This window comes from Lontra canadensis, unplaced genomic scaffold (genome assembly GCF_010015895.1).
Source record: "Lontra canadensis isolate GAN:19392208 unplaced genomic scaffold, GSC_riverotter_1.0 scaffold5, whole genome shotgun sequence".
NCBI lineage: Eukaryota > Metazoa > Chordata > Mammalia > Carnivora > Mustelidae > Lontra > Lontra canadensis.
In genome coordinates, this window is record NW_022630999.1 from 24185294 (window position 1) to 24200195 (window position 14902).

The 14902-nt window shown below is 47.4% G+C and overlaps 1 long non-coding RNA gene across 1 annotated transcript; it reads left to right on the plus strand.

Annotated features, from left to right (window-relative positions):
• The first annotated feature begins 5320 nt into the window (after positions 1-5320).
• LOC116864056 lies at positions 5321-14157 on the plus strand. The gene is made up of 3 exons (XR_004381929.1): positions 5321-5403; positions 13367-13592; positions 14115-14157. It is a non-coding gene; the product is annotated as an uncharacterized LOC116864056 (long non-coding RNA).
• The last annotated feature ends 745 nt before the right edge of the window (positions 14158-14902 follow it).

Genomic DNA, 14902 nt, shown 5'->3' on the forward strand with positions numbered 1-14902 from the left:
AAGAAAAAGAAAAAGGGTCCACTGCTGTTTATAGGACTAGAGAAAATAATACATTTGTGGCTATGGATTTAAATCAAAAGGGGAGACTCTAATTCACAGAGCAATTAAAGCGAGCGTTGCTTTCCCCGAGCTTGTGGGCTGATGGGACCCTTCCTTGAGCCACAGTAACACGTGGGGCCACCCCTGACCTTTCCAGATTTAAAATAAACAGATTAAGAGGGGAGGAGGGGAAATCTTGGTCACCCTGAAATGTGGATGTTTATAGATAATAGGTTTACCAAAAAAAAAAAAAAAAAAGGCATTTTGTAGCTTCCCAGACTTTTACAACATTGATGGGAGTTAATGTTTCGAGAAATGGTATTATGATGAAGTTGTGTGCTGAATTAATTTTCCATAAATAAAACCATACATTTTCATATTGTTTTTTTTCGCCCTATCATGGAGGTGTGTGCTCTCTGTGGAAAAACAATTTCTCCCTTTTTTCTGCTCCCTTTCCTCTCCATGAGCCCCACAGTAAGACAGACCTGGGTTTGAATCTGAACTACGATGCCACTGGTTGTGTGACCTTGGGTTAATGGCATTACATCTTTCAGGTCAGAGTTGTCAGTTAGAAAATAGGGGGATGAATGACAACGCAGAAGGTCTGTCATGAGATTCAAAGAGAGAACCTGCGGAAAGGTGCCTCACACCAGGTCCTCAATCCATGGTGGCCACCTTCCATGTTCTATGCCCTTTGGCTTAGCAAGAATGAGAAACAGGTACACGTCTTCTTTGGAGCTCCTTCCAGCTTCTTCTTCCAGCCCCTTCTCTCCTCTCTGTTTACATCAGGCACCAAGAGTTCAGTTGTCAAAAGAACAGCTAAGTCTTTGGCAACAGTGAGCCTGTTGCTTTTCCCTGGGGCCACCATCGCTGACCCCAAGATCACATTTGAGAAGGTCCTGCCCTGGAGAGAGACCCAGAGGAATGAATTTCAAACAGCAGCCTCTTGGACTGAACACCTCTTTTGTGCTAATGATCGTTACAATTATAATAACATTTCCTGGCACAGATGAGGCCCTGGGCTCTGTGCACCATGTTTCGTATGCAATTTTCCCCCTGAATTCTTAACTACGCACCTCAGAAGCTGGGTGTTCCAGCAGGGTCGTCTTACAGATGAGGAGACCAAGGATCAGAGAATTTAAGTGACTTGGAGATCGCGTAGCTATGAGGTGGTGAAGCCAGAGGCAAACCTAGGTCTGAATCCAGAGCTTACTGTGGAGAAGGAGGCGACTCTATTCCAAGGTGATGTCATAAAAGGGGGGAGGTTGGGGGCAAGGTTGAAAAGAAGGAGAGGACACATGACAGAGAGACTGGGGAAGCTTGACGGTGGTGGTGTCATTAGAACACAGCCCCGAGATTAGACTGGGTTTCAGCAGGCAGAGCTGAGGAGGGAAGGGGCAGTAGAGGTGAAGGAAGCACCAGGATTTGAGGCAGAGAGGCTGGAAAACACGGGGTTTGTTGTGGGGACATGCGTGTGTCAGGAATACGTCTCCGTAGGGGGTAGAGGCTACCTCTCCTTATTTGCATTTTACAGAGGAGAAAAGCAAGGTCCAGGGGAGGTAAGTAGTTTAGCTGTGGTCCCACAGCTAAGAGGTAGAGCTGGGATTTGAACAGCCCTCTGTCTTGCTCCAGAGCCATTTCAAGGTAGAGCTCACTGGGGGATCTCAAGTCCGTCACTACCTAAGGGGAGGCTTTAGGACCTGAAGCTTCTGGGAGGATTCTAGGTCCGGCAGCCCAACCATGCCTAAAGCAGCTTACCAGTGTCTCCCCCCACCCCGCTATTGCCCCTCTGAAATGTGTGGGAGCTTGGAGGGGGAGAATAGTGAGGAACGGGACAATTTTCAGATTCTCAGACAATTGCAGTGAGACTGTACCTTTGTACCACACCTGCCTTTTTACTCCCTCCTTCCTGGGATCAGGTTACTCTCTTGCATTCTTTCACATTTAATAATCATAGCTTATTAACCACATGCTGGACCCTGGGATAATAATGAGGCCTGAAGACAGTTTGGAAGCCTGCGGGAGGTCATGTAGCTAGCAAGTGGTGAATGAGGGGTTCAGTCCCAGCCTGAGCCACTCGCCAAGGTGCCGGTCCCCTCTCCTCTGCTTCTCCGACTTCTCACAATGGCCCCAGAGAGGTCTCTGGGCTCAGGAAGTCTGACCCGCTTGCCAGGGCTCGAGGTTGGTGAGCCAGACTCGGAAGCTGAGCCCGGTCTGTGTCAGCACCTTCAGCTTAGGGCCCACAGCTTCCCCCTTCTTTCACAGACTCTCCGGAGGCCCAAGAAACAGATGTACGAGACAGTGGCTCTCTTTTGCTTGGAAACGTAGGTCCCCCAAAAAGAACTGTGTTGGGAATGTGCACTAAGATGTTTCTGAACTTTTTAATTAATTAATTTATTTTTAAACACTTCATTTATTTATTTGAGAGAGAGAGTGAGCATGAGAGGAAGGAAGGTCAGAGGGAGAAACAGTGGGGAGTCCGACATGGGGCTCGATCCCAGGACCCTGGGATCATGACCTGAGGCAAAGGCAGATGCTCAATGGACTGAGCCACCCAGGTGCCCTGAAGTTTTTTTAAATACCAAAAACAATTTTGTATTTTTTATTTATTTTGAATTATTCTTGACTTTTTACCCACTCGTTAAGTGCCAGTCATTGAAAAGGACTTCTGGCACACCCTCTAGGTAGCAGACGCTGTCCTAGGCACAGGTGTCCTGGTCCCTGTGTCCATGTTGCCAACAGTCTAGTGACACATGCAGGAAAGTAAATAGGTGGTTGTAATATGGGGCTGGGAGGGGGAGAGTTGAGGGTTGTTTTGAGAGATGCTTAAGCATGGAGGTCGGGGATGGCTTCCTGGAGGAAATAATGTCAAATCTGGAAGGAGGCGACTGGGTGAAGAGGCTTGGGAAGAGTGTTGGAATCTTAAGGAAGAGCAGGGCCAACCTCAGAGTGGAGAGAGGGAAGGGGGTATAGAGCAGCAGCATCTCACCGGTGGGGCAGGAGCGAGGTAGAGGAGAGCCATGGTGTGTTAGTCACCCAGGGCCGCCATGACAAAGGACCACACGCTGGGAGGCAGAACCTAGGAGGCATCTTATAAGGACGCCAGTCACGCGGGACAAGAGTGTATCCTAATGAAGCCATTTTAACTTAATCACCTTTTAAAAGGCTCTATCTCCAAATACAATCTCATTCTGAGGTACTGGAGGTTGGCTTCAACATGTAAATTTAGGGGTGATGGATGCAGTTCGGATCATAACAGACAGGTCCGGCAAGTCCGAGGAGCCGTGTTAAGGAGTACGGACTCTCTCTGAAGGCAGGGGGAGTCATTGCAGAGCCCGAGGCAGAATGACGGTGCTGAGGTTTGCACTTTACAGAGTTCTTATAGCAGCGAGGGTGAAGAATTGACGGATGGAGAGGAGTTCGGCAGTGGTTAGAACACCCTATAAGAGAACCTGGCAGAAGGAGAGACTCTGGAGGTAGAAACCACAGGATTTGTGATGGGCTTCCCAGGAGGGCAGGACGGGGGCTTGTCACGATGAGCTGGATGTCTGGTTGGGGTCTCTTGGTGCACCAGGCAAATCCTTACTGTGCATTTTGGAGGAGAGCCTGGCCCAGGAGAGGGGAAGGAGATGAGTCCAGGTTGGGGGGGGTGTCTGAGTGGAGGCAGGTTTCCAGCTCTGGAAAGAAGTCTGGATTGGAGACGTGGGTTTAGGACTCATTAGCTCTGGATGGTAATTGAAGCCGTGGGAACTGATGAAGGAGGGGTGCTAGCCCTGAGTTTGAATATTCAGAAGCGAGCTGAAACTCTTCTTATTAAAGCCGGAGATATGTGTGCGCGGAATGATGAACACCCCTGCTGATAGGGAGACCTAGTTAATTTTCCTGCATGTTCTCCTGTCTGAGAGCCACGGGGAGCCTGGGGTGAAGAGGGTCTCCTGGGTGTTAGCTCCCTTCCCGAGGCCTGAGGTCATTTCATCAGCTTTTGATACTGAATGAGTCACTGGAGTGAGTCAGCCCAGGTACCCCACCCGGGAAGGACACACAAGCAACTCTTTCAGACTGCACAACCTGCCTTGTGGATCAGCGGGGCAGGGCGGGAGAGGGCGCTGTGCCTCTCGGAGCCTGTCCGTGATGGAGGCTTGTCTGTACAGGAACAGGTAATGAATGACACCAAAGAACTACAAGTATTTGCTGGGCTCGAGGATCATGACACATACTTTTGGAGGTAGTAGGTTTTTAGATTTGTCTTTTTTTTTTTTTTTAAGATTTTGTTTATTTATGTATTTATTTGTGAGAGAGAGCACTAGAGAGAGAGAGCAAGCACAGGTAGAGGGCAGAGGGAGAAGGAGAAATGGGCTCCCCACCAAGCAGGGAGCCCGAAGTGGGGCTCCATCCCAGGACCCTGGAATCATGTCCAGAGCTGAAGGCAGACGCCTAACCCACTGAGCCACCCAGGCGCCCCTACATTTGTCTTTTTAAGATGTCTTTCCCAACCACTTTTAACATAATAACAGCTGACATGTATAGAGTCCCCAAGAGATTCCTGACAATGTGCAAAGCATTTGACCTGTGTCATCTCGGTTCATCCTCGCAGGTGGGCACTGTGGTTATTCCTGTTTTTCTGATGAAGACAGCACAGCTTGGAGAAGAGAAGACGCTTATGCCAGGCTGTGCCGTTGGTGACGGAGGGGCCTGGACTCAAACCCTAGCAGCCTGATGGTGAGGCTCATTGGGCCACCTGGGCTTGCTTCCTGGAAGCAGGACCTTTGCCTCACCTGTTTCCCTGGCCTCATAGTCAAAACACCTGGGGCCCATCCCCACCTCCCCCACCGGCTGGGGTGTGACAGGGGTAGATTGCTGACCTTTCTGCATCTCAGCCTTCCACCTCTCATAAAATAACAGTGCCTACTAGAAGAGGATTTGGGAGTGAGTTTAGTGATAATCCGTAATGACTCGGAAGCACTTAGCTCCATGCTGGGAACATAGGAAGTGCCTGGGGAGGATGGGATTGTCCAAAGATGGCCATATCGATGCTGATACCTTCCCATGGGCTCTTTTTCCTATGTGATGGTGACACTCCTTCCCTGACCACTGGGTTTAGAATCCCTCTTCTTGAACCAGCATGTGCCTTGGCCAACAGAGTACAACGGAAAGAACACTGACTTCTGAGGCTAGGTCATTAAGCGTCCACCTGCCTCTCTCATTTAGTCTATCTCGAGACACAGCCCCGCTGTCTGAGTCTTCCCACTCTGGGCACCAACCAGAGTAAGTGGGACCAATGGCCCCACCTCAGAGCCGCCGCAAGGATGCCGAGGAGAGCAGAGGCAAACTGTCCCCACCAAGCCCTGACCCGACTGCAGATCTGTGAGCAAAACAAATGTTTTTCTTTTAAGCCTCTATGTTTTGGGGTGGTGTCTTATGCAGATTAGATAATAAGAACAATGCCCAAGAAATGGGTCTTGATGTTCTTACTTCTCCCTGAATTAGTGCACTGTCACTAATTCCAGAAGTAGGCTATAAATCAGGAAGATAATGTCTGGAGGTGGGGTAAATTTGGGTTCTGGAAAATCCCCAAAGTGTGTCAACTCCTATTGGCTGTTTGAGAGTTAACGAGTGGCTATGAAAGCTGATTGGATCATCAGAGGTGGGAGGGTTTGTACTATGCAAATGAAGGACAAGCAGGATGAAATCCCTGAAGGTGGGGTGGTATGTGGTAAGGTGAGGGTTCTGCTCTCATTTCTCCTTTGTGAGCCTCGTGGGCTTAGGTAATACATCCTTTGGGATATCTTAACCATTCCCCAACGCTCTCATATCAATAATATCATTTCAGCCACACCATACGTCTCCAGGATGAGGTAGGACAGGGAGTCCTCACCCCATATTCCAGTTGGGCAAACTGAGGCACAGGGAAGAGAGGTAACAAGATTCAAGGACATACAGCTGCTCAGGGGCAGAGCAAAGAGGGTATACTCTCCTTGCTTTTAGAGCCTAGCTCTTCAGCCTGCGAGCTGTGTAACTTGAGGCAAGCAGATTGGCCTCTTTGTGCCTAAATTTTCCCATCTGTAAAATAGGGTTAAAAACAGTACTCCTTTAGAGGTGCCTGGGTGGCTCAGTCCATTAAGCACCTGACTCTTGATTTTGGCTCAGGCTATGATCTCAGGGTTGGGAGATTGAGCCCTGGGTCAGCCTCCACACCTGGCATGGAGCTTTCTTAGGATTCTGTGTCTCCCTCCCCTTTGCTCTTCCTTCTCCCCTCCCTCTCTTAAAAAACAAACAAAAAACAAACAAACAAACAAAAAAAATCCTTTAGAGAGCTGTAAGGAGGATTAAATCAGATATTTCGTGTGTTTCAGAGTTTCAGATGCTCCTGGCATATAGGAACAAAGTAGGAAGTGGCTGATTTGGGGTTTAGATTAGGTGGTCTACCTCCAGACTCCATACTGCGGAGACAAGTCCTGGTAATTCCCATCGCTCCTCCAGAAGGCCAGAGAGCCCCAGGTCTCCCACTGTGCCCCAGAGAGCATTATTTTGAGTCTTCCCTGGTCACCCTTCTCTGTTCCCTGTGCCTTGAATCCATGACGCCCTGAACCAAAGGAAGCGCCGTCCCCTCCTCTCGTATTAATGTAGCCCGAGATCACACTGCTCTTTTGGCAGTCGCATCGTACGGTTGACTCATCCTGAGCTGGCAGTCAGAATCCTAAGTGTTCTTACCACATGTGCTAGCATCAGGCTGCACTCTTGCCCAGCTAGGATCGGGGCCATGGGAGATTTAAAAAACCCGACTACAGAATTGTGTGGTTTGTTAGCTTTTGCACACTGCTACAGCCAGTATAAGAAAGAACCCAGATGAGCTCCTCCTCCCTGGGTACTTGGAGACACCCAATACATTTTTAATATACCCTCTCTTTTTTAGTTCATTTGAGTGGCTTGCTGTTTACTTGCAGCGGAAAAAGCAAGCCGCAGATTGGCTTCTGAGAGGTTTGTGTGTAGGAAGACATGGGGTGTGGCTTGGATGTTGTGGACGAGTGCAGAGAGAGGGGGCTCAGGAAGGTTGTGCCACGTGCCAGTTCTGAGCACCACCTTTGATTGCCACCTGAACAGGACAGAGTGAGGACAGAGGCTGTGTTCTGGGAGGACACTGGCAGAATTAATCAGGCTTCTAGTACATTGGTTGTTCAAATGGGTTCTGAATTCCCCAAATGTATTGTCACCTAACCCACATTCTTCCAGATCCCACAGGATGAAGTGATATTTTTGTCATGCCTAATTTCTTGCCGAACTACAAACTGGTCTCGTTTGGGCCAGGGATCTGCCTGCCTGTGCCCCAACGGACTGTTGCAAGGGGCAGATTCAGCCGTGCAAACCTGTCTTCGGAGAAGTGGCCGTGGAGGTTGGGCAGATACCCCAAAAATGCTTGTGTGTAAGGCCTAATCACATTAATGTCAGGGTATTTCTTAAGGAAATCCCCCCAAGTTAACTTACAGTTAATTTAATTTGTGTCATTTAAAATCCTGAATCAATAAAGCCATGGGTAGAATTACTTTAGCAGGACCCACCTGGTAGTTTCTTCCAGGAATAAGGCTCTGCAGGTCATCTAATGCATCATTGTCTCCTCTTCTGGCTTCAGACAGTCTCTATCTGCTTTAGCATCGGTTCTTAGTAACTTTCACTTGACTGCTCTGTAGGAAACAGTGTTACCTTCCCTCTAGGCAAAGGAAGGGGGCTCTTCCCAAGGTGTGGGCAGAGTTAGGGGCTTCCAACCAGGGAAGCTGATGCCTCACCCTGAGCTAGCGAAAGCCAGAAGTTTTATCCCTGCTTCACTGGAATCAGCAGAGGAGGGAGCAGTTCCTGGGGTCAGAAGAAAGTGGTCATAGTTACAGGGATTGTAGGAGAGGACGCCTGGCAGGACTTTGGCCTTGGGTACAGGGAGGCAGCCCACTTGTAAACCCCCCCACCTCCCAGCAGGGAAGAAGCTGGCAAATTAGTATCTCAGCCTCATTCTCTCCTCTCCCTCAATCTTCTGCCAGTGCCTCAATGGGCGGAATCTAACTGGAAGTCAGGACAAGAGATCCTGTGGAAACAATCCGCACATGCTAGCCTGCTGGGGCCACAAGGAAGGGCCAAAACAGGTGGGAAGTGGACCTGGGAGGGAGAAATGGGAAATGCGCAGCACTTCCTAAACTAGGCACTCGCTGTTTGCCTCCCCAGATTAGCGCTTGTTCTAATTCATTGTTGCTCCTGGGAGATCAGGCATGTGGTGAGGGCTGTATCTGACTTGGTCTTCTCTCTGTTCCCAGGGCCCACCCCTGGGCCTGGTTTGCTGTGGTGTGTACTAGAGCTTGGGAAATGAGTGGCTGGGTATACTTCTGGTGTCACCGCTCGGGCCGTACAGCTCTGCGAGCAGCGAATGGCCCAGCACACAGCTTGCACACAGAAGGGACTACTGGGGGGACAATCATGGGCATGATTGAGTGAATGGATAAATTGTTAGGGTGGAACTCCTTGACAACCCCATGATGCTAAGTTCGTGTCACCATTCAACCCCAAATTCATTAAATTCGGCAAGACCAGTTCCTTTGGCCGAGGCACGGTAGCATACACATTATTATCTCTCGTCCCATATCCACACCACCCGGTTCTGGTAGCTTCTTCTCCATTTCCTCAGAAGCAGACCAAAGTTATTTACCTCAGACTGTTCCTGGGAATTGGCCTTAAATTGGCCAAGGATGGGAAAGGTGTTTCTTCTCCCTCTTTCCACTTTTTCTTTGTCTTTTTTTTCTTCTTCTTAAGTGTATCAGAGGTAGTATTGTTTGCATTTGAAGAGCTGATACACAGAGAACAGGAGGAGAATTCCAGACTTCACAGGCTACATGATGCTGCTGTTAAAGTTTTGGGCTTTGTCCCTTCATTGCATGGGTTTGGATCCCAGCACTGTCACTTCTCAGCTGTGTGACTTGAGGCAAGTTACTTACCTTCTCTGTGCCTCCCATTTCTTAATCTTCAAAATAGAAGGGTTAAATGGGTCAAAGCCTGCAAACACTTAGTACAGTGCCTGTTACATGGAGAACACTCATTAAATATCATCAGGGGTTTGACCATCCGAGCAACTGGAGAAGAAAAAAATTGATGGAATTTGACTTTCTTAAGAGATGGAGAGAAGAGGGCCCCTGGGTGACTCAGTGGGTTAAGCCTCTGCCTTCAGCTCAGGTCATGATCTCAGGGTCCTGGGATCAAGTCCCATATTGGGCTCTCTGCTTGGCAGGGAGCCTGCTTCCTCCTCTCTCTCTCTCTGCCTGCCTCTCTGCCTACTTGTGATCTCTGTCAAATAAATAAATAAATTAAAAAAAAAAAAAAGAGAGAGATGAGAGAAGAATTTCACAATCCTGGTACAAATTGGAATGAACCAGATGTTTCTCAAGGGCTGCTTGTCTCTTCCTTCCCGCTCTGATGTGGGGTAGGTATAGAGAGAAAAGGATCTGAAACTGTTTCCAAAGGGGTTATTCAAAACTAAGCTGTTGTCTTTTTATTTTTTGAGAAAAATCTAAAGACCACTGACTGTATCTGGTATTCTCGCTTCCTTTTCTGAGAAAGTTCATGAGTTCTTGGCCCCGAATAAGCTTAGTTCTCTACAGCTTCCCACAAGGAAATTAAATTTTCAGGTCCTGCACAAAAGTTTAGTTATCACTAATATGATCATTGGTGCTGTCACTGTAGGAGCAGGGAGGGGGTGGAGGATGGATTTGACAGTGATGAGAAAATATTCCTCCTCCGGCCTCCCCGCTCAGACTTACGGGCACACACAGATATACATGCACACACACAGACACAGACACACACACACACAAAATGTGACACACTCCCTCAAAGACACACCAGCGCCACCACACACATCTCTTCACAGAAGAGGCACTTTCTCAGGGGCAGTTACTATCCTGGATGGTTTTTAAAAAAAAAACTCAACCTGACCAGCATTTTTGGGATGTTTATTTAGCCAGAGCTAAGCACTGAGGGAGGTGAGGAGAAAAGCATGTTACTAGCATGATTCTGTCCTCGCCCTGCCTTCTAGGAGATTTCAAAGCAATGTACGGGGGGAGACAGAGATACCTCCCAGTGTCTGAGGAAAGGTAGACTGTGACAAGGACTTCTCAGGAGGTTAAGAAATTGCTAACGATTGCTTTCTTTCAGGGCACCTGGGTGGCTCAGTATGTTTGGCATCTGCCTTTGGGGTCCTCGGAGGGAGCCCTGCATCAGGCTCCCTGCTCAGCAGGGGGTCTGCTTCTCCCTCTGCCCCTCCTCCTCCTTGAGCTTGCTCTCTCTCAGATAAATAAAGAATCTACAAAAGAAGAAGAAAAAGAAAAAAAGATTGCTTTCTTTCTTTGACATATTTTTTAATGGGCTTCTGGTGTTTCACATTCTCAGGGCGGTTTTGGTCAACCAGCCGTGTTCTGCATTGGTCTGGATTTGAATATTTGATCTGCTACTTAAAAGTAGTGACACTTTTGAGCCTGATTTCTTAATCTGCGTACAGGATATCAATATTACCTGTACGTATTAAGATTGTGTTCTGCTGGAAATAACAAAGATCGAATAGCAGTGGCTTAACCAAATAGAAGAGTGTTCTTCTCATGTTAACAAGCAGTTCAGAGGTGGGCAAACCAGTATTGGCGCCATTTCCAAGGGACTCATCAGGGACCCAGGCTCCTTCGGTCTTGCTGCCCAAGCACCCAGAACCACAAGGTGACTGAGAGATGAGTCAGTTGCCTTTGTCCCCCATTTGAAGAGCTTTCTGGAGAGTCCCCCTACGTGACTCCATCTTACACTTACCTGGCCACAACTATGCCAGGATGACCAACCCTACCTCCAGAAGAAGATGGGATATCAAGTATTTTAACTGCACAGTGTTGCCTCAAACAAAACTGAGGTTCCCTGAGGAAGGAAGAAGGGGAGACCCCATCAGTATTTTGGAGTTCTGGAGAAGATTCCCTGAGGTAATTCACATCAAACTCGGCCCAATACCTGACATGTGGTAACTGTTGTTATCAGCTGACACTCTCCTCAGTGTCTTCTCTGACGATCCCCATGTGAGACAGCCAATGGAGCCTTGCTCTCCTCACTGTCCCAAGACTCCCTGCACCCAAAACTCAGGCCTCACCACTCAAGCAATCTCAGCCTCTCCAGGAAGTCTTCCCTCACCACTCTGGTCCTCAAAGATACCATCTGCTCTTTTGAAAACCTGTAGCACAGAGAGACACTATCACTCAGTTGTCATTTAACATATATTTCATGGCATAACTAAATCTATATTCATGTGTTTATTTTTCTTCTCAGCTTATAAGGCAGAAATTATATTTTATCCCCATATCAATGCCTCAAAGCTCTCATGACTGGATATACACAAGTAGATGCCAATACTGAATAAATTGTAGGGCATACTGAGGTGGCCAGCTTCGGTTCCAGTTGCTGGGAGGGCTGGGATGTGGTATGCCAGGGATTTCTTCACGTGTGTGCAATAATGAATCACGCCTTTGGGGGGCATTTGCTGCTCTGTCAACATTCGTTTTCATGGCTAACATAGCCAAGTTGTGGTCATGTCAATGTGCAATGGGGTCACTCTCCAAAGAAGCAGGGATCACAAGCGAAGTTTAAATGCTGTTGGAAATCAAGTCATCAGTTGTTTCATCAATTGAGCTCCTGCTGTGTGCAAACAGCAACACTGAGTATGGACCACTTGTTCCTGTCTCACTTCCCACAACCTCTTCCTATCTTGAGGTAAGATGAGCTCCATTGTGCAGCAACACTCACTTTCTTTAAGCTGTGAATCGCAGGGACTTCCCGGAGTCCATCAATTTCAAAACCATCTCCTAAACGAGACCCAGCCTCTTGCTTTCAAAGGGACCCTTGACAACTAATTAAGAAAGAAGAACATGAAGTAGGACTGTTATGTGTTGGAAAGCCCTATATGTACCTGCCTCCTTTCCAGCCAGCTCATGGCCTGGTTTTTGTGGGTTTCCCGAATGAGCTACCAGTAACCCTCTCTCTTCCTATCCAGTGGAAAGGAAAGGATCTGTCTTCAAGCCGATTGCTTTTCATCCCTTAAAGTGAGTGAATTTGGCAAATAATTTCTGAGCCTTTCTTGTGTATAAGGTACTGTGCTGGCATGGATAACAAGAACATATTAAATCAATTAAATAACTGATTAGATATTTGATTAGACTGTGCTAGCTAATGGGGATAGCTTTATCTTTTTAAGACTGATAGAGCACTTTCTGTGTCTACGTGCAAACCCCAGGCTTATATATATGTTTTCTCCTTGGATCCCTGAGGGTTTATATCCAAACTCCGAAACAGGTGGAAAATGGACTAATTATCTTTTACTTCCCCCCACCTCCTGCTTTGTGTTGAAATCCCTGAAGGAGGAGGACAGCTTGGAGATCTAAAACGAGGATCTGATATTCTGGGAAGAGACCCTCTTTCAGTTGAGGTGCCCCACGCCAATATGGGGTGGCTTCAGCTGAACACAAGTGGCCACATTTTTAGGTAAAGAGGGCTGTGCCATCTCCCCTATGCCTTGCCTCTGAGTCTCAGGTCTAGTCAATGTGGTTGAGATTTCCAAATGCCCCTACTGCCCATCTGATAGGGGAGAAGGATGCAGTTAAGAAGCCAGAATCAAGTGCCTGCCACGGGGTCGCTGGGTTGTGACTTGAGGAGACATCGTAACAGAATCTCCAGTGAGGGGCCAGAGCTGGGGCTCAGGGAGGATACAGCCAAGTCTCAGGATCAACAGAGCCAAGGAGATGCTGAGTCATAGGGAGGACAACCTCCATTTACTGCACCGCTGTTACATCAGTGGTGGACGCTTCAGAGATGGGTATGATAAGGGGAGAAGCAAACACCCAGGGCCAGAGGGATGCATACCTCAGTAGAGGCCAGCCCGGACATTGGGTGGCACCTGGACCTGCCAAGATGACAGGCATGATCTAGAATAGATGAGCTGCCCATAAGGCCAGAAAAAGGTAAGAAAAAGCCTTGTGGAATTTAGCTTCACTCCAGAGGAGACGAGAAGAAGGGGAAGACTGTTCAGTTGAATTGAATAAGTTAGCCCCAAAGGGATGGGCTTTGGCCAGAGGAATGATGGCATTATCTTGCTATGGAAAGAGTAAGAGTGGTTTTTTGTTTGTTTGTTTGTTTTTGTTTTTTTGTTTGTTTGTTTGCTGTTTTCAGAAACAGTCATACCAGAATTGTGACTTTGAACTTTATACCCACCAGGGGGATTAGGTCAAAATATTCTCAAGTAGTTTCTTTTCTGACCTCTTGGCTTCTATCTCAGTGAGCCTTCTCAAAAGCTGAAGTGCTTGCCAGGACCAAGGTGGGTATTAAACCCATGAATAATGGCTGAGGCTTCGTCTGAAGACTCCATAGTTTCCCTGAGGGGATGCATATTCGTATTCATCTTTTAACCAATGGAGAAACCAGAAGATGACTCACCCTTCAGAGCTGAGGGGGAAGTCATGATGCCCTTGACAAGAATCCCTCTGGCTTCTGGATTTTTCTAGGTGAGGTCAAGGCAGCCCTGTGAGGAGCGCATGAGAGAAGGGAGGCAGGAAGGGCTGGGAAGAGAGGTGGTGGCCATTTTGGACAAGGGGCTCATCCTGCCAGAGACCACATCTCCACACAGAGGCAGGCTTCAGTTCTGAAATGCAGCTCCCGACTGAAACACCCACCTTCAGATTCACACACTCACTCATGGAACTGTCCCTCACCACCACAGCAATGAGTGACCCTGCCCGGAAGCCCTTTCCCCTTCCACAGGCAGGAAGAGGAAGGAATTACGGAAAAACAGAAACAAAAACAAAACAAAACTGCTAGGTAGAGAGAAGTTGGGGTGGGGGGCAGGGGACAGCTTCATTTCTCCCTTCCTTGGAGTATAAGCAATTCCACCTCATTTCTTTCACACTAAATGAGGTTGCCAAGGAAATCGATGTGGAGCGACCCCCACAGTGTGGGTTTAACTTACAGAAACTCAATATACTCCCTCATAAACCAGATCAATTAAGAGGTGATTATTCACTTTACAGGCAAATGCTTTGCTTCTGCACTGGATTCCTTGAAGGAGGAATTTCCTAGGGGCATCTAAGAATTTGCTTCCAGACCATGAGTATTTGATGGAAGGCAGAGGAAGGAAGAGAAACAAGAGCTCTTGTCTGCTCTACATCCAGGAGGAATGAAGAAAAATGATGAAGGTTCTCTGAAATCATGTAAATCAATGGGAAAACAGGATGGATTCCCCAAATTAAATTTATATGCAATTTTGCCTAGCATTATAAAATATCAGCTTTTGCAAAAACCTAACATTTGCTACTATATGCTGAACTGAAGAGTTTATTTACATGAATCCTCATGACAACCATAGATGTGGATATTATCCTCACCTGTCATTGAGTAAACCAAGGCCCAGGATGGGAAGACACTTGTCAAAGGTCACAGATATTTCAAGTTCACATCACTCCATAAATCAATGCTCATAAATCCAACTGCGTGTGTTTATATGTGTGTGTGTCTGTCCCTTGTGGGTTTTTGTTTTTTTCCGTATGAAGCACAAAGGGTTAACATTCATTCCTCCATTTGAAAATGTTTTCTAAAAAGGAAACTATTTTTGGATAGAGTGAATTAAAGAGTAAACATGAGTCTTGCTGTTAGCTTATTTTCCCTGAGTGCCCACACTCCTCCAACAATAATTCATCCAGGATGTGAGTTGGAACTCATTAGAAGTCACCGGGCCTGGGGGAGAAGATAAAACCACGATTAAAGACATCTGAGCCTTTTAGGACAATTTGTTTTCTTGGATTTCATTTTTAATAGGAGA